Below are 19,342 nucleotides of genomic sequence, written 5' to 3' on the forward strand. Positions count from 1 at the left end.
TAAGTAAAATTGTGGAATTAGTTCTTTCAGTTTATAGACCAAATTAATATTATTGAAATTCATTTTAAATATAAGGAATTCTTGTCCAAATCTATCAAAATAAAATTTTGGTAACACTTTTTAATTGGGTGATAGATCTATGTTATCGATGAGTTTTTTTACCCAACTAATATTTATCCTTCTAGATACTTATTCATGTTGATCATTTTAAGCCCGCCAGTATGGTAATTTATACTTATTGTTTCCCTTTTAACTTTTTCTGATTTATTATTCAATATAAAACTATATATTATTTTTTTTAATTTCGGTTAATAGGAATCTGTAAAATAACCCTTTTCCGACCTTACACTCAAGGCTCCGCCTACTTTTTAAAACTAGCACGGGCTTTAGAAACAGCGTGTAATCAGTTTGAAAAGATTTTTCGACAGCGATGGATGCATCTTTACATTGGTGACGAAAAAACTATTTTAGATGTTCTGAATAAGGACACAAGAAACTTTAAGTACAGATTTCTGATATTTTGGAAGGTTGCTGCAATCCCAAACTTACGTACAATTGAATTGCAAAGGGTAGGTTTTTTTAATTTTATTATTTGTTTTCAAAATGTTCGAAATATTTTAATTTTTTTATATTAATTAATGATTTTGAGGAAATTAATTTCACAAGAATCTGAGAGTTTGTATGAATTATTCCACGTTTAACTTGAAACCAGAAGCCCATGAGGGAGGGTAGGAGGGGTCCTGATCCCGCAATTCCGGGCTTAAAAACACGAAATCCCGAGGTCCCGAAATTCGAAAAAAAGAATTCCCGGATCCCGAAATCCCGAGCTTAAGGTTCATCATAACAAATGGACAAATATGGCCGTATTTTCACCTTAAAAACTACTCTGTGTACAGACTTACCTGTGCTGTTTGGAAAGTTTTAATGCCTAGCATCCACTAGATATATAAAAGTTAAATTCATTTTGTGTTAAAAAAAGATAAACTCTTTTTTGGTTTTTGCTGGGCATTTTTTTTCCTTTCTGCAGAAGGTGTAAAAATAAACAAACACCTGAATTACTTTGATACTGTCCACTCACTGACTCAGATGAACTCTTTAACTCACCTGTAGTTGTGAAGATACCTCTTGTCCATGTCAATTAAGGACAAACAAAACAATACAAACCGGTTTTTTTACCTGAGGGAGCATCTCATAGTTGTTCCACAACTTAGTTAATTTTCAGACCTTTTGCATGAAGGAAAAAAAATGCCCAGCAAAATCCAAAAGAGATTTTATCTTTCTAAAACACAAAATGCATTTAACTTTATTATATCTAGTGGATGCCAGGCATTAAAAGTTTTCCAACTTCACAGGTAAGTCTGTACTCAGAGTAATTTTTGGCATGTAAATACAGCCATATTTGTCCGTTTGTTATGATGAACCTTAAAAACACTCGATCCCGGAGTTTCGATAAAGGTCCTATCCCCCCTCGCCCATGGCGTACATTAATTAAACGGGATTTCACAATGTTCACGATTAAATTCATTGACATGCGACGATATAATTTAAAAAAAAAAATAGCTCATTTAGAGCTGGGAACAGTATATCTAACATATATATATATATACACATGGAAAAAAGTATTGCAACACCAAATTGAAATTCAAATTAAAAAAACACTTTTTATTTTTTTTGTTAAATAATTTGTTGAAATAGAACTAATTAAACATTATTTAAATATCACCTGAGTTTAATCAATAAATATCGACTCTATCAGTTCTTATCCGCACATGCAGCTACTGTACTCGTAAACACTAAAACCGATGTTTTTATCCTCATTGTTTTCAATACTTAAAATAACCAAGTTTATAAATTTATGTTATTGTCACCTTGAAATTGGTCATCCACAACTCATAACTGGAGCAAGATAGCAGATATCAAGCATAAGGGAAGCAGGTATGTCGCTGTGATAATTGCACGTATTATTGGTCATCACCATTCCACTATAAGTCGTTTTGAGAATAAAAATCAGGCAAGAAACGATGTTAAAGACCTTCCGAGGTCAAGAAAAACCCCTATAACATCTGCTAGGGAAAATAAAGCATAATGAAGGTTGATCAGAAGGAAACCCATTGCAAACAATACAATCCTAAAAAGAGAATGATGACCATACAGGAGCCTTTAAACAAGAACTGTTCGAGATCGGCTCATCGCTACTGGTTATCGTGCGATAATACCATTTCGGGGACCTTTGCCTACGAACAGACATACAGATTCCCGTATCCAAAATAGTGCAGAGATCGCCAAAGTTGGAAATTAGCGTCGTGGAGGAAGATCCATTGTTCCAATGGAATTCGGTTTATCTTCCTTGGCCCAATCGTAGCCCGAATTTGAACCATATCGAGCATATATGGGACACTTTTGGGCGTAAAGTGCATGAAAGGACACCCCAGTTCAAACAAGTCATGAAATAAACAATACCATTCGTCAAGAATGGTTGCTGCTAGCTTAGCAACAAATTAGTCGACTTGTGGCAGGAATCAGAAGACGTTAAGATGCGGTTATCCGTTTGAATGGAGGCTGCGCACAAAGTACTAATTCTTTGGCGTATAACAATCAACCATGATGTGAACAATCATCGAAAGATTAATTTTGAAATGTCTGACATTGTAAAGTTCGACTACAGTAAAAGTTGTAAAATGCATTTTTTTGTACAAAAAACACTTCATTTTGTTATAAAAATTTTGGTTAGATAAAACTTTTTTTTTCATATATTTTTTGTTTGTTTTAAAGCCAATGTTATCATTAACTACGTTTCAATATTATTTTACAAATATTTTATCATATTCCATCCAAAATAAGAGACTGATTTTTCAAGTTTTAAAAAATCAAGGTGTTGCAATACTTTTTTCCATGTGTATATATTCCTTTTTAGAGTAAACAAACGTTATCTAATTTTAACGGTCAAACATAGAGTAGCCTCATTAAAAGTCTAGATGTCAGCAGTGTTTAATAAACCGGTTGTGGATCAAAAAGTTATCAAAGGTACCAGGATTATAATTTAGTACGCCAGACGCGCGTTTCGTCTGCATTAGACTCATCAGTGACGCTCATATCAAAATATTTATAAAGCCACAAGCACTTTTAAAGTGGGGGTGGGGGTAAAGCAAGCCAACATTTGAAAATATTATTAAATAGGTTATTTGTTTACCATATTTAAAGTTCTTTAAAAGGGACGTGCTTCTTGTCCCCTCCATCCCCTAAAAACTAATCCGCCTTGCCAAACAAACGGTTAGATGTGATTCATGTAAATGTAGCTGTACAGTGGAGCCTATAGAAAGTTTACCATTTTTAAAATAACCGAAAATCAACATATTTTTAAACTTTATTTGTTTGGTCTGGGAGCGAATCGTGGTCCATTTAAAATAAAGGACAACAGAGTTGGTGTATGTGGGTTCGATTCCCACCCTATTAAAGCAATCATTTATTTCAGCTGGTGCAATGCGGGCAGTTTAGCTTAGTGGCCCCACACTGACTTTGTTGTTTCTATCAAAAAATTCAGGCGGCCGCGGCCAGGTCTCGACAATTTTTTTTCTTTTGAACACTTTTTAAATTCGCTCCCAGACCAAACAAATAAAGTTTAAAAATATACAACAAAATCATGGTATAATTGTGAAAATTATACCATGGATAGCTATGGTATAATTTTCGGTTATTGAGATTTATACTCGGGTTGCACTCCCATAGGTTACATTGTACAGCTATAGGTTAATGATCGTTAGCATAATACAACGACAACAGTTAACACTTTGACATTTCACGAATCGACAAGTTACAAGTTATAAAACATCAATATAAAAATTGACAATTTACCGATAAAGAATTTTGAAATCACAGTTACAAGTTACAAACTGACAATTTACGCATTAAGAGTTTTTGAAACTACACAGTTACAAGTTACGAATTGACAAGTTACGAATGAAGAATTTTGACCCCGTTGGCTTTCCATACGCTATTGGCTCAGTGTCTAAATCGTCATTTTCAATTAAGACATTGTTTTTGTTATCCATCTAATGTTTTCTTTTTCTTCTGTACAGTTTGTCATTTTCTGTTTTTACAATATACGAACGCGAATTTTTTTTTAACAACGACTGCTGGTTCCCAACGCTTTCTGCTTTGAATATATACATTGTCGCTACATTCAATTTTGATAGGTCTTGTGTATTCTTACCATACATACAGCTTCTGTTTCTCTTGTTTTTAACAAAAGTGTTCTTTGATTTTTCCGGAACGTCGGTTCTCAGTAACTCCGTTGTAGGTAGTTTTGTTTTACATCGACGACCAATCGATAGTTGAGATGGCGACGGCATGTCACTGCTTATACTGTTTAAAGACATGATGATAGATATGTCAGTTATGATTGCCCCATAAAATCTGCTTTCTTAAATCTAGAAACTTTTGTGGGACTTTTGTCTGCCCACCCTTAACATTAATCCAAGTCTTAATCAATTGCTGATAGAACCCAGGAAAGGATTTAAATAATTTTTGTCTAACATATTTACATTTTTAATGTTCATTTCAAATATCATAAGGATTTTACCAAATTTGTTTAGGTAAACTTGGGATATGATTGAACAATTATCAACAGAGCTGTGTTTAAGTTTTAAAATCCAACGTAATTGAATTGCTTTGAGATTTAAGTCTATGTCGATCATTTTTAACCCACCTTCTAAATAGTTTTTTCAAAGAGTTGCACGTTTAACTTTATCTTTTTTTCCGTTTCATATGAAATTATATACTAGAGTTTTAAAATTGTGTATTATTTCATTTTGTATGTACATGTTTTATGCCAAATAAGTTAAATTTGGAAGAATTTATGATTTTACTAGTATTATTTTACCTATTCATGTTGAATTTCTTTTCATCCAGTCTGAAATTATTTTTCACATTTTTTTAGCTGTTAATTCATGTTTAGTTTTTGACAGTCTTTATTGTAATAACCAGAGTAAAAGCCAAGACTTTTAATGTTATCTGTTTCCAATTTATGTTTTCAAACTTGTCACTTCTAATTTTTCCCAACCAAAATCCCTCTGTTTTATTTCTGTTTAAAAATGTAATCCTGAAAAGCTTCCAAATGTTTCAATTATATTAATGTCTTAACTAACATATTTTGGTGATTTAAGATTTAATAGAGTTGTATCATCTGCAAGTGGACATATTTTCAGTCGGCAGTTGCTTCCATCTAATTTTACCTCTAAACCTTTGAGGTAATTATTTTGTCTTAGTTTAATTGCCATAATTTCAACTACCAATACGAAGTTATATCGAAGAAATTTGATATCCTTGTCGAATTGCGCGAAAAAATGTTAAATCTGCTGGACACCCAATCATAGTTGAATATACAAACTCTAATGTCTGTGTACATAGTTTTAAAACATCTTACAAAAACGACTTTTAAAGTCAAATTTTACTAAGTTTTTTTACATAAAGTTCCATTCAAGGGAGTAAAATGAAAATGCCGGAGAAAAATCAACAAAATGTATAGCTCCATCTACTTTGGCATGTACTAAAAGGTGGAGTGATGGAGTGGAGTGTTGGAGTGTTGGAGTGTTGGAGTGCTTGAGTTTTTGAGTTTTTGAGTGGAGTCATGGAGTGAAACATGGAGTTAGTAAACAAAGTGTAGTGGAGTTGTGGGTTCAATAGTTTTGAAATTACACCAATTTATAGGATATTTTTGTATATGTAGCTATAAAATCATATAATAAATGTTTCAACAAACGTTGTGCACGATGTTCCTACAACACGACGTTACACCAATAATGCCGCGTCAAAGAGAGTTTTTGACTTCGATTAATTTTTGCAAGTTTTATTAGTTTTTTATAAGTTGTTGGTTGATTCTGGTTCTGTTCTTTTTGTGATATCATTTTATCATAAATTACCTCAAGTTGTGGAAATCTATTTAATAATGTTTACCCTTTAAGTTATTTCACATAAAAATGCAATACTGTCGCAAGTAATGTAGGAAGGACAAATGGGACGGAAGTATATTGATACGGTTTTCCATAGATTTTTTTTTTCGATGTGCAAAACTTTTATCATAGGATGTAAAATTTAACTTTCATGGTGCATATCATCTGTCATTGTAGCGTCCAACTGCATTCAAGTAAATTATATCAGTATAATTAACATTGGATGTGTCATGGGCATTTTTAAACATTTTTCAAGGTTATATCTCCAAACAATATTTTAAAAAAAATATGAATAATTAAAATGATAGATTTCTATAATTTAGGAAGGGGTCTTTCAGCAATTTTACCGTAGTTATCACAAATCTTGTAAATAATTGTACATGCAAAGCAAAGTTAAAATTATAAATTACTAGGATATGTTGAGTATTTCACTCCATGACCCCACTCCCAACACTCAAGCACTCCACCACTCCACTCCACCTTTTAGTACATACCATCTACTTGAAAGTTCTTTGAGTAATCAATGATATCATGTGTTTGCGGCTGTTTCTATTTTTTATATAACCATCAGTATGAATTATTTTTAGTAATATTGTTTTAATCTTTGAGCAAGTGCAAAGTCTAACAATTGAATTTTACATCTTAAAAGAGGGAAGAACGATACCAGAGGGACAGTCAAACTCATGAAACAAAAACAAAAAAAAAAACAAAAACAAAAACTGACAACGCCATGGCTAAAAATGAAAAAGACAAACAGACAAACAATAGTACACAGGACACAACATAGAAAACTAAAGAATAAGCAACACAAACCCCACCAAAAACTAGGGGTGATCTCAGGTGCTCCGGAAGGGTAAGCAGATCCTGATACACATGTGGCACCCTGCTAATTTAACAGAGTTAAATATCGAATATTTCAATAAATCGTTGTCAAAGCCTATCCCAGCACCCCAACTCCATAGATCATAAGGTGTTTCGAACATCTATTTAGACCAATTAGAATTAACTAATTGACCATGGCCATGTCCATCGTCAGGAGCCCAAGCCATTGCATAGTGACACTTATTATAAAAATACTGTAATTTTTATTAGGGGCTCGATACCTCATGATCTGTTCTATATTTTTCTATACTCTTTATCTACTTAACTTTGTTTATCAATTTAACGAACAAAGTTTAGAAACTATTTTCATAATCTGCAACATATCAATTACCCAGAGTTGCTGATGTTACTGTGTCTTTCAAGTTTTTATGCATACGGAAAGCAAACAGAGGTCTTTTATCAAATAAAATAAAATGTTTGCCTCTTCGTCATCCTTCAATGTATCCCATTGATTTAAGATATTGTTCTTTATGTGTGATTTCTGTCTTGAGAATACCAAGGGAGGCGACTGTAATACAGATTTGGGCTTTACCATTAATGTGTCTTTTCTTTGTTTTGCAGTCACTTCCTGCATAACCGGTTCATATCCAGATTTTGTTATAAAGGGATGACGTTTAAAAATTTCACCCTTGTCAAAATGATATTTACATCTTAGTTTTCTTGCAAATTCATTGAAATCTGATGCAATACTAGATTTTGCAAATTTGGTCGAGGGAGACGGTAGATATTTTAATCCTATACTGAGTAACAAAATCTCATCGTCTTTTATTTTTTCAGTGGTGAATTTTAACATATTCACGTGCTTTTTCAATTGATTTTTTTCCTCTTGAGAGAGCGAATCTATATCTTTCATACATACATGATAATACAAGGAAAGTAAATGTAAAAACCAATACGTCAGAGATTTTTTAGTGAGAGGAATAAGTTGATAAGAAAGTGCTGAGATTTGCAAAACAAAAATGTATGGTTTTTGATTGTCTGATAAATTAAAAAGTCAAATTGTCAAAATGCATCTGGTAAACGTGTTAGTTTATAAAGCAATGAATGGTGATTGGTTGCAATGTCTAGGAGGGATGTTCTCCTCTTCCCCTTATTTAGTTTCCTAATGAGTAACTGATATCTGATTGGTTGGTGCGTTCATACAGGCTTGATAAAGAATCAATATTACATCAAGAAATGAATTGCACACTGCCTTCTGGCGATTTCCTCCGATCTGTAAGCATGGCTAACAGACACTTTAAGAGAGCGAAAAAAACAAAAAAGGCTATCATGAAAAAGGCCTTCTGTCAGAAAATAGAAAGATATAGATTCGCTCTCTCAAGAGGAAAAAAATCAATTGAAAAAGCACGTGAATATGTTAAAATATTCACCACTGAAAAAATAAAAGACGATGAGATTTTGTTACTCAGTATAGGATTAAAATATCTACCGTCTCCCTCGACCAAATTTGCAAAATCTAGTATTGCATCAGATTTCAATGAATTTGCAAGAAAACTAAGATGTAAATATCATTTTGACAAGGGTGAAATTTTTAAACGTCATCCCTTTATAACAAAATCTGGATATGAACCGGTTATGCAGGAAGTGACTGCAAAACAAAGAAAAGACACATTAATGGTAAAGCCCAAATCTGTATTACAGTCGCCTCCCTTGGTATTCTCAAGACAGAAATCACACATAAAGAACAATATCTTAAATCAATGGGATACATTGAAGGATGACGAAGAGGCAAACATTTTATTTTATTTGATAAAAGACCTCTGTTTGCTTTCCGTATGCATAAAAACTTGAAAGACACAGTAACATCAGCAACTCTGGGTAATTGATATGTTGCAGATTATGAAAATAGTTTCTAAACTTTGTTCGTTAAATTGATAAACAAAGTTAAGTAGATAAAGAGTATAGAAAAATATAGAACAGATCATGAGGTATCGAGCCCCTAATAAAAATTACAGTATTTTTATAATAAGTGTCACTATGCAATGGCTTGGGCTCCTGACGATGGACATGGCCATGGTCAATTAGTTAATTCTAATTGGTCTAAATAGATGTTCGAAACACCTTATGATCTATGGAGTTGGGGTGCTGGGATAGGCTTTGACAACGATTTATTGAAATATTATTTAAAGAAAGTGAATCTTCTTTTTTATATATTAATGATATTGCTCTGACTTTTTGTTAAGTTGACAATTCTCCTTTTTTATGGCAAAAATTGAATACGGATACATTTAAACATTTTATTTTTTCCTATAATTTTCTGTAAAATATTGAATTTGCACTTTGACAACTTCCCTGAATGATCTTATGGTATTAATTTGTCAAACTATATGAGAATAAATTATTTCAACTTTAATTTGATAGAACTGTTGTAAAAAAGTAACATTTCAGCTTACATTTTTTTTTCTCAAAAAGTAGCATGCTTGCCTTTTCACTGACGTTTTTTTTCTAGTTTCTATTTGTGTTTGTGGTATTTAATTAGACGTCTTACTCATTTGTGAACACTGAACAGAAAAGAATACAAAAACAGTATAAAGAGTTTAAAACGTGCAGTTTTAATGGACTAAATCTAATAGTCAGTATGAAGCAAGTGAAATATGAGGTTCTATGCACCTACGTTAAATTGCTTTTAAGAGATTTCACTGAATCTGTACCAAAAGCACTTATTACTTGTTGTTTCACTGGTGGTAAGCGGATGGTCGTAACTATTTAGTTACGACCATCTGAATATGGGAGACAACTCTAGGGATAAGTTTTTCTTTTCCGATTTTCGTGCAGTAAAAGGTTCATTTGCGTCAAACCGCCTGTCTCATATACACATATCGTGAGTGCATTCTCATTGAAACCAAATTTGACACATAAAATCATTCCAATTTTCTTAAAATAGTCATTCAAAAATTCGAGCATGATGGTCGTAACTTTAACTTGTGATGGTCGTAATGTCAACTATAGTATTTTGGATGATGGTCGTAACCGACACAAGATGGTCGTAACTTTGAAAGATGACCGTAACTCAAGTATTTAGACGAACTTTTATCAAGCTATTTTAAAAGTACTACATGCACATGCATAACCATGTTAATAAACAGGAGGATTTGTTTTTGATCGGTTATTTATTTTTGCAAACTAAGAGAACAGATTATTCATTTTCTGCACTATTGAAGCAAGATTTTTCATTTTCATTAAAGAAAGGGACTGATTATTCATTTTCACAACTATATTTTTGATATTCGAAAACATACAATTTTTTAAATGTTTTGTTTATAAATAATACATATAGTATAGTCAAGTCATTATGTACCATTTAATTAGATTAATCATCCCCCTCTGCAGAAATGAATCTTTTAAATTCCCAATTGCATATACACATAGTGTTAAGTTTAGTTATAACTAGGCACTTTTAAATGTATTGACAAAGCTACTACGCCGAGCGGAGTGAGGCAAAAATTTTTTTGAAGGGTTTTGGAGCCACTGAAGGCCCAAGAAGCTATAGAACAAATGATGCAAAATCATGCTTTCTGGGTGTTCGGAAGACCCTTTCATAATCTGAAAATGAAGTTTTGTTTTAATAATTTTTTGACAATATTTTGGTCTCAAAGCAAAATGTATAAATTCAGTGTAAGACTGAAGTTTCTAGGGAAAACATCAAAAGACCAATGTGCATGATAAAGCAAAAATGGAATTCACATAGTTAAGCCTGTGGCTGCTGTTTTTTTTTAAACTCATGATCAAGTTCATAACAAAATTACTAGATTACAAAAGGAATGCAACACTAACAGAATACAGTAGGGCAATCAATGAACAAAAGACAAATAAAATAAGAAACATTGATCCCGAAAAATCAGGGCTATAAGTCTGAGGGAAAACAGAACTTTCTTCTTGCAAGGCCGTGAACACAATTTGATATGGAGACAAGCATTTGGTTTTGAAATTTCCTACATGGAGTTACGGCCCTGTTAAAATAAAGGTGAGGTAAGGTTTCCTGAGACAATATACTTCAAGTTAAATGAAACCAATTTTCAGACATTTCAAGTATATTTAAATAATATTTATACTTTTGTAATTAAAAAATTTGGGAAGTGTTTCCCGATTTTTTTGGGGAAAAAAGATGAATTTATGAAGAATCTGGTGCCATCTCATACTTTCGATTAGACCTGCTGAGTTATTTATTTTCTACGGAGCCCGGCTAGGGACATGCAAAGAAAAAAAAATATATTGTGCGCACAACTTAATTATATTGTGTGCACAAAATAATATATTGTGCACACAACTTAAATATATTGTGCGCACAAAATAATATATTGTGCGCACAATTTAAATATATTGTGCGCACAACTTAAATATATTGTGCGCACAAAATAATATATTGTGCGCACGAAATAATATATTGTGCGCACAATTTAAATATATTATGCGCACAACTTAAATATATTGTGCGCACAAAATAATATATTGTGCGCACGAAATAATATATTGTGCGCACAATTTAAATATATTGTGCGCACAACTTAAACATATTGTGCGCACAGTATTATATGGTGTGCGCCCAAAATCAGGAAAACAGTTTTCACTTGACCATGAACTCATTTTATTGATCATTCAACAAGGTTAAATGTTTAGCTGAAATCTCAGATACCAAATGCAATAGTTCTTCTATATTTGGTTGTATGAAACGATTTTAATGTCTAAATGTCAACTTGACAGGTGTCATCTGACCTTGACCTCATTTTCAGGGTTAAGAGGTCCGGCAAAGTATTTTTTTGTTTTTGGTGTATTTCTCGGATACTATAAGCATTTAGCTGGATATATTTGGTGTACGGAATGCTTGTATGGTGTAATATTAATCTGACCTTGATTTTATATTCATGGTTCGTGTTATTTGATTCTTGTTTGGTCTGTTTTTCAGATACTATAAGGAATAAGTGAACTTTATTTGTTTTATGGAATGATTGTTATGTATATATATTTGTCTGACCTTGACTTTATTTTCATGGTTTATTGGTCAATTTTAAATATCTCAGAATTGGTCTATTTTTTAGATTCGATAATAAAGGTATAGTTTAACTGTATTTAACGTACAAAATAATTGTAAGGCGCGCATGTTTTATAAGGTTTGTTTCTCAGATACATTTGGTTCTTCAATACAACAAGAAAATCTCGCACCCAAAGGCGCGCTTCAGCTGGCCCATAAAAAAATATGTACTAGTTCAGCGATAATAGACATCATACTAAACTTCTTCAGGTTTCTCGTTTCTCGTTTTTTATATACTAGTAGATTAGGCCGTTGGTTTTCCGGTTTGAATGGTTTTACACAAGTAATTTTGGGGACCCTTTATAGCTTGCTGTTTGTTGTGAGCCTAAGCTACGTGTTAAAGACCGTACCTTGACCTATAATGGTTTACTTTTATAAATTGTGACTTGGATGGAGAGTTGTCTCATTGGCACTCATACCACATATTCCTTTATCTATCCAAAATATATTAAAGAAACTAAAATTAAAATTCATAGAAGACCAACACAAGGCCAGAGGCTCCTGACCTTGGACAGACACAAAAATGTGGCGGAGTTAAACATGTTTTGTGAGATCTCAACCCTCCTTTTGTACCTCTAGCCAATGCAGATAAAAACAAAAAACAGCAATACCGACAGTAAAACTCAGTTTAAAAGAAGTCCATGTCCGATTTCAGAATAGGTAACAAATGAAACTTAACAAAATGACAATGATACATAAATTAACAAAGGACTACTAGCAGTTACTGACATGCCAGCTCCACACCTCAATTAAACTGAATGAAAGATTATGACTGTCTTAATTATTTGAATATCAAGCACAATCCCTCCCGTTAGGGGTTGCATATCATACCATCATAAAATATATGAGAAGAGTATAACCCGTATTTGTATGAGCTAAGGGGTATATGTATTATGTTGCCTCATTGGTACTCGCATCGATCGCGATCAATCGGGCCACAAGTTTTTGAATAAATGATGCCCCAAAACGGACCATATTTGGAAAAATTGAATCATAATTGTTTCGTTTGTTTTCAAATATATACCACTGAGGGATATTTTTTCATTGACTATTCCTAAATTGCTTCGTAACATTTCAGTTTCATAATGAATACGAACAATATTCTGTAAAATTGTATAATGAAATTGATCAAAAATAGATACTATCAGTGACCTCTTGCCCTCTCTTCTTTTAATCAGAATGAATCTATAACTTGGCCTGAAACATTTGTACACACTTTAAAAAAAAATCTAAATCATAATTAGCATACTGTTCTACGTAGGAAACTTGTTATTCAGTGGTAGTCTTTTATTGGTGCTCAATCGTCAATCAAAGTCGTGAATTGAGGAACATGTCAGTCTTGTGTCAATCAAAACAAAATCTTGAGATTTTCAGAAATAAAGTATAATGCATAAGTGCAAATAGTAGTTGTATATTTGGTACAAAAAAGTCTACATAGGTTAGATAGTGTCCTCGCTCTATTGCCAAGTCTGTTTCAAACCGTTCCAATAAACTCTGATATGAAGTGGAGGCTTCCGACGCATCTGTTGGTAAACCAAGTTTCAGACGAAATAAACGTAATTAGGGCCCCGCCGACGGCGGGTCGCCCTATAGTGATCAGTCTGTCCGTCCGTCCGTCTGTCCGTCCGTCTGTCCGTCCGTAACACTTTCGTGTCCGCTCCATATCTAGAGAACCGTTATGATTTCATACTTAATACTTAACATGATTATTAACCAACACCAGAGGGTGTGTCATGTTGTATGTACAACTTCCTAGGTCAAAGGTCAAGGTCAAAAACTTTGGTTTCAGTTGACAACCCCGTGTCCTGTGGTGAAGATCGTGTCCGCTCCATATCTAGATAACCATTATGATTTCAAAGTTTATACTTGACATCCATTTTAACAACCACCAGAGGGTGTGTCATGATGTATGTACAACTTCCTAGGTCAAAGGTCAAGGTCAAAAACTTTGGTTTCGAGTTGACAATCCTGTGTCCTGTGGTGAAGATCGTGTCCGCTCCATATCTAGATAATCGTTATGATTTCAAAGTATATACTTGTCATACATTTTAACCACCACCAGAGGGCGTGTCATGATGTATGTACAACTTCCTAGGTCAAAGGTCAACGTCAAAAAAACTTTGGTTTCAGTTGACAACCCTGTGTCCTGTGGTGAAGATTGTGTCCGCTCTATATCTTGAGAACCGTTATGATTTCAAATATTATACTTGACATCCATTTTAACCAACACCAGAGGGTGTGTCATGATGTATGTACCACTTCCTAGGTCAAAGGTCTGTCTGTCTGTTGGTCTGTCCATCGCTAACAAATTTGATCCACATTATATTTTGAGAGGACAGCTGTTATTATTTCATACTTTATACCTGACAAACATTTTCAACTTAACATATATATTAACCAACACAAGAGAATGTGTCATAATGTATGCATCCTAGGTCTAAGATCAGTCTGTCGGTCTGTCCATCCGTTCGTTGTTCTTAACAAATTGTGTCCGCTCTACCTCTCGAGAACCATAAATATTTCATACTTTATACTTGGTGGGTCATAATATATTGAAGGCATAATTCTAAAAATATGTGACAAATATCAATTGGGCAGCACCTTTAAACATATTGTTCAAACATCAATCCATATATCCAGAAGTCACCTTAGAGTAGTAAACAATGAGTTCACATCATGCAGTCATATCACTATTATACTATGAAAGTAAGATGAGAATATTTATCAGTTTTAACTTAAAATCTTAGATCAAAATCACACATGAGACTATGTAATAACTTCAAATAATGCTTGATATCAGATTATCCATACAACTTATTTACCCCACGTTATTGACAGCGGGGCCCACAGAGATGGCTCCCATCTCAATGATATCTAGTTTATTCAGTATTCATGTCAGGAGTTGATACGAATGCACTGATGATTTTTTGCAAGAGTATTTCCATGTTTCTAGCCCAATTTCAAAAGAAAACCTTATGCATTTCTCCATTCTGTCACTTTAAAAAAGGAGACATTGAAGCCCCGTACCATGTGTAAGGTCAAAGAATTTAACGCACACTATATTATGTTGTGCGCACAATATATTTAATTGTACGCACAATATGTTTAAGTTGTGCGCACAATATATTTAAGTTGTGTGCACAATATATTTATTTTGTGCGCACACTATATTATTTTGTGCGCACAACTTATTTAAGTTGTGCGCACAATATATTTTTTTTTTCTTTGCATGTCCCTAGCGGGGCTCCGTATCATACTACCAATTGAGTGATGATTATAATAAGATGGAAAAAAAAAACCTAAATTATACACCTACATTTAACTTTTAAAAGCCATAACAGTTGAAAATCAAAGTACTGATGTACTGAACATCGGATGACAGCTGTCCGATGGATATAATGATAAAGACTTGTCTCAGAAAAAAAAATCACATCTCTATATCTGAAAGTAAAGTTTGTTTACAGATATCTAATTTCTTTTTCTGGGACAAATTCGTGCGTCGATGATAAATTACTGACAGGGAATTCCACCTCAACGTAATGACTATTATATTGTAGTGATACAACTCAGTATACTCTGGTTTATTGTTATTTAACATATTCATACTTGTTTATTACAGCTACATGTATATATAATGTTCATGTATTTGTATATTATTCTCTTCTACTATATAAATAATAGTGCAGTACAAGTGCATATAGGACACTCTCAGGGCCGTAACTACCTATGAGGCAGGGGAGGCAGTTGCCTCCCCTGAATTTTCTACACCAATTTTTTTTTTGAAGTAATAAAATGAAATATTGACAATATGTCCACGAAGAATTTGAATTTATAGTACAAACAACACAAGTTTGCAGTTTTAACAGTGTTATCATGATACGTGATATATGTCATTTTCAGGATTTTTGATCGATAGTGAAACGTTTCAGTATTTGTTTGGTTTTTTTTTTGTTCGTGTGGCCGTCCGTCTGTTATTCAGTATTCGTGCGAGAACTCATATTAAACTTTGCTTTTCGATAATTTTGAATAAAACAACTGTTCAGATTTATTTAGGGACTCAATTAAGCATAGGAAGTTCCCTTTGTATTGTGAATCTTTAATAATATCGGAAATTCGTTACCAGCTGAATCAGCAGTTCGATCATTTTTAACGTTTCCCGATCGTACGAGTACATTATGGTCTTAATACCTTAGTAGTTAAACACTCCCATTCGTTGTAGCAGGGACTTTCTATACTAAGTATAATATATACTAGTATAGAAAGTCCCTGGTTGTAGTTATATACATGTTTGTTCAGCTTTCAAAAATATTGAAATTCAAGGTCCTCGATAAAAAAAAAATATATCTTGCGTTCTATGATCTTGCTTTATATGTTTTTTTTTTTAACTTACTAGTTTGGTTTCTAACAAAAAGATTTTTAAGTACAAATAATAATTGTTTGCATAAAAATTGCTTCCAGGATCCAACAATACTTATGTTTCTTAAAGAAAGGAAATCGAAGGAAAACGGGTCATTTTAGCTAGATTTTATTGAGAAAAACATCCGCGGTCACAGTGTATTTAATGTTGATAATTAAAGGTCAAAGTACGGCCTTCAAGACTGAGCCAATAAGACTGAGCATTGGCTCAGTCACCCCGAACAGCAATCTCAGTTTGTTTTTGCATAAAAATTGCTTCCAGGTTCAAGTAATACGGATGTTTCTTAAAGTAAGGAAATCGAATGAAAAAGGGTCCTGATGAAGGTAAATCCAGAATAGCGCTTCGGACGCAATAACTTATTAAACGTGTTGTTTTCCATTTTTTTAGCAATTTTAATAAGAGGAAAAAATCGGCGGAGGCTGCGCCCCCAACCCCCTCTTTTAGGGGCCTCATTCGGCGGCCCCCAAACCCCTGCCTCCCCAGAATTCGAACCCTAGTTACGGCTCTGACTCTACTGAAATAATTCGATTTTTCTAATAGAATGGATTTGAGTAGGCATTCGTATTTTCCCGCAAAATATGTTTAATCATCCATGCAGCGTTATCGTTCCTTGAGATTGCAAACATTTTTGAGATATTCTTCCCCATGCGTGTGCATAGATATCATTGTTTTTTTTATATGTATATACATATAACAAAACAGTTTAATGTTATTAATATTTATCTTATTTAAAAAGTATTCGATGAGTATTCAATAAAGAAATGGATTTATAACAAGCGATAAGGAATGTTGATGATATCTCTGTATTCATCATGTTCATAGATCGGTTAAAAACCCAAAACGAAAGTTACCTAATGGAAATCTACGCGATATCAATACACCGGAATGCCCTCACTGTCATCTGCTGTAACAATACAAATCTACACATTTTACAAAACTGATTTGAAATAACTGGTTATCAACCCGTTTCGCTATAAGCTCACCTGTGGCAAGGTGCGGTGTGAGCTACATTTGTACATGTATTGACTTGGCGTCCGTAATAACAAAAAAAAAAAAAAAAATGGCTATCTACCTTGCACTTTTCAGAAAATTCAGATCAGATAACGAAACTTGGTAGGACAACATTTATAACCAATATGAGATTTTGACCAACACAGTTTCCATTCAGCACAAATTTTCTTGTTACAACAAATAATTAAAAATGCCAAAGTACCAGTTTCAACCTCTTTAGTTTGTTTAATCATATATGAGACTACTATAACACAGTGTGTTATAGTAGTCTCAGTGTTATAGTTGTCTGAGTGATAAGGTAGTGATATATGTCGTATGCTACGGTTAACAGTGGCGTAGCTGGGTCATTTTTACGTGTACGCCCGAACCTTGGCAAGGGATATGACAGATGCCACCCGCTCAATGTTAAAGCACCTGCTGGTAGTTGGTTCGAAAGGGACTAATCCCCCGAAAACTATCGAGAATGAGATACCATAATGATTCTTGTCAGTAAAAACCATTGATAACAACATACTTTGGAATCTAAATGGTTAATTTGTTTTGGTTAAATTTTGTAATATGTTAACGTATTCATCGTATTAAACTGGATGCTAGCCTAATGGTGATTGGTTTTAGAGAAAACGTCCAAACCAATATTACTTCTAAATAAGTTTAAAGGGTGACGTGAGTGAGCATACAATCGACAAAAGAACCTTTTAATAAACACTAAAAAAATAATTCTAAGAGGTGCAATATAAAAAATGTTCTGGAACACCTAGGATTTTTTTCCCACAAAAAGTGAATCAATTTATCATTCCTTTAAAGGGATTTAAAAAAAATCCAAAATTTTCCTTTTATACTTTCTTCTTGATCTGGGATATTTCACGACAATCTATGAAGGTTTATAAATTGAGCATGTAAAACAATTAATTGCGTAAAGAAGAGTCCGGCTATCTTTCTATCAGAAAAGAACAGAAAAATGAACGAAAACAAATGATTTCAAAATTTTAGCTTTAGACATTAGTCATCGAATAAGCTTCTTCGGCATGCATTTTTATAAAATTCGATGAAGGTTCGACAAGTAGTTAATGTAATTGAGAAATAACAAAATGTAAGCCCAAACTGCGACCACTTATTAATTACAGAAATACATTTTGTCCTTAAGATACGGGAAAATTAAAGGTATACTTGCATTATTATTATTGCTCTGAATACTCTTTTATCATAAAAAGTTTCTGTCCAACTCTCGTAAAATTTCACGGAGAGTCATTCAAAAGACTTTATGCACATTCGGAACCAAAATATTGACGCCGCTTTGTCTCGCTTTTGGGACATAAATCACAGGCTCGACAAAAATACAAACAGCATATCGAATCTGAGCGGGTAGTGAATTGCTTTAACTATAAGAAAAGTACGTAGAATTCATAGTAGATTCAAACTTTTACAAAAGATTCGAACAAATATATTAAATGTTCTATTTTAGAAAATTTAGTCCCTTTTTATTCAAAATTACAATCCATTGAAAAAAGGAGCACAAGTCTGATGTGCTTTTGACCAGTTTTTCTTATTCTATGTCGAATATTTGTTTTATTTTCAAAATTTAAGTGTACGCCCGGGCGTTTTGACGTAAACGTAGCTACGCGCATGGTTAAATACGAAACTAGGTTAAAATAACGTATCTAACTATAAGGAGACTCACATTATCCGATAAATTGATGGTGATCAATCTCTGTGTTATACATGTAGTAGTCTCAGTTTATATATGTATATGAATATAATTATGAAAGACAGCATGGTCACCAGTATATGAAGTCCCTAGCTGTCATCTTAATACTAAGTATAGTTCTAGAAATCGACAGATAATCATGATATTTAAAAAAAAATCTCTCTTGTTTTCGAAGTTTTTGTAGTTTTGTTTTTACCTAAACAAATTGACACACACATAAGTATAGTATTGTTTTTTTTTTTTTAACTTGTATTCAATATATACGTGGGTAACACCGGTTACTAGGATAATAATCCTGTCAATTTGTCACGTATGAATTTGGTAAAATAATCAGAAAAAAAGATGGAAAT

At 33.2% G+C, this 19,342-nt stretch overlaps 1 long non-coding RNA gene across 1 annotated transcript in view; it reads left to right on the forward strand.

Annotated features, from left to right (window-relative positions):
* Window positions 1–433: 433 nt before the first annotated feature.
* Window positions 434–19,342, forward strand: part of LOC143064905 (uncharacterized) — a 48,786-nt gene continuing 29,877 nt past the window's right edge. The window contains exon 1 of the long non-coding RNA XR_012975346.1: window positions 434–569. This is a non-coding gene — a long non-coding RNA (uncharacterized LOC143064905). The remainder of the gene's footprint in view (window positions 570–19,342) is intronic.

Source organism: Mytilus galloprovincialis, chromosome 2 (genome assembly GCF_965363235.1).
Source record: "Mytilus galloprovincialis chromosome 2, xbMytGall1.hap1.1, whole genome shotgun sequence".
NCBI classification, from domain to species: domain Eukaryota; kingdom Metazoa; phylum Mollusca; class Bivalvia; order Mytilida; family Mytilidae; genus Mytilus; species Mytilus galloprovincialis.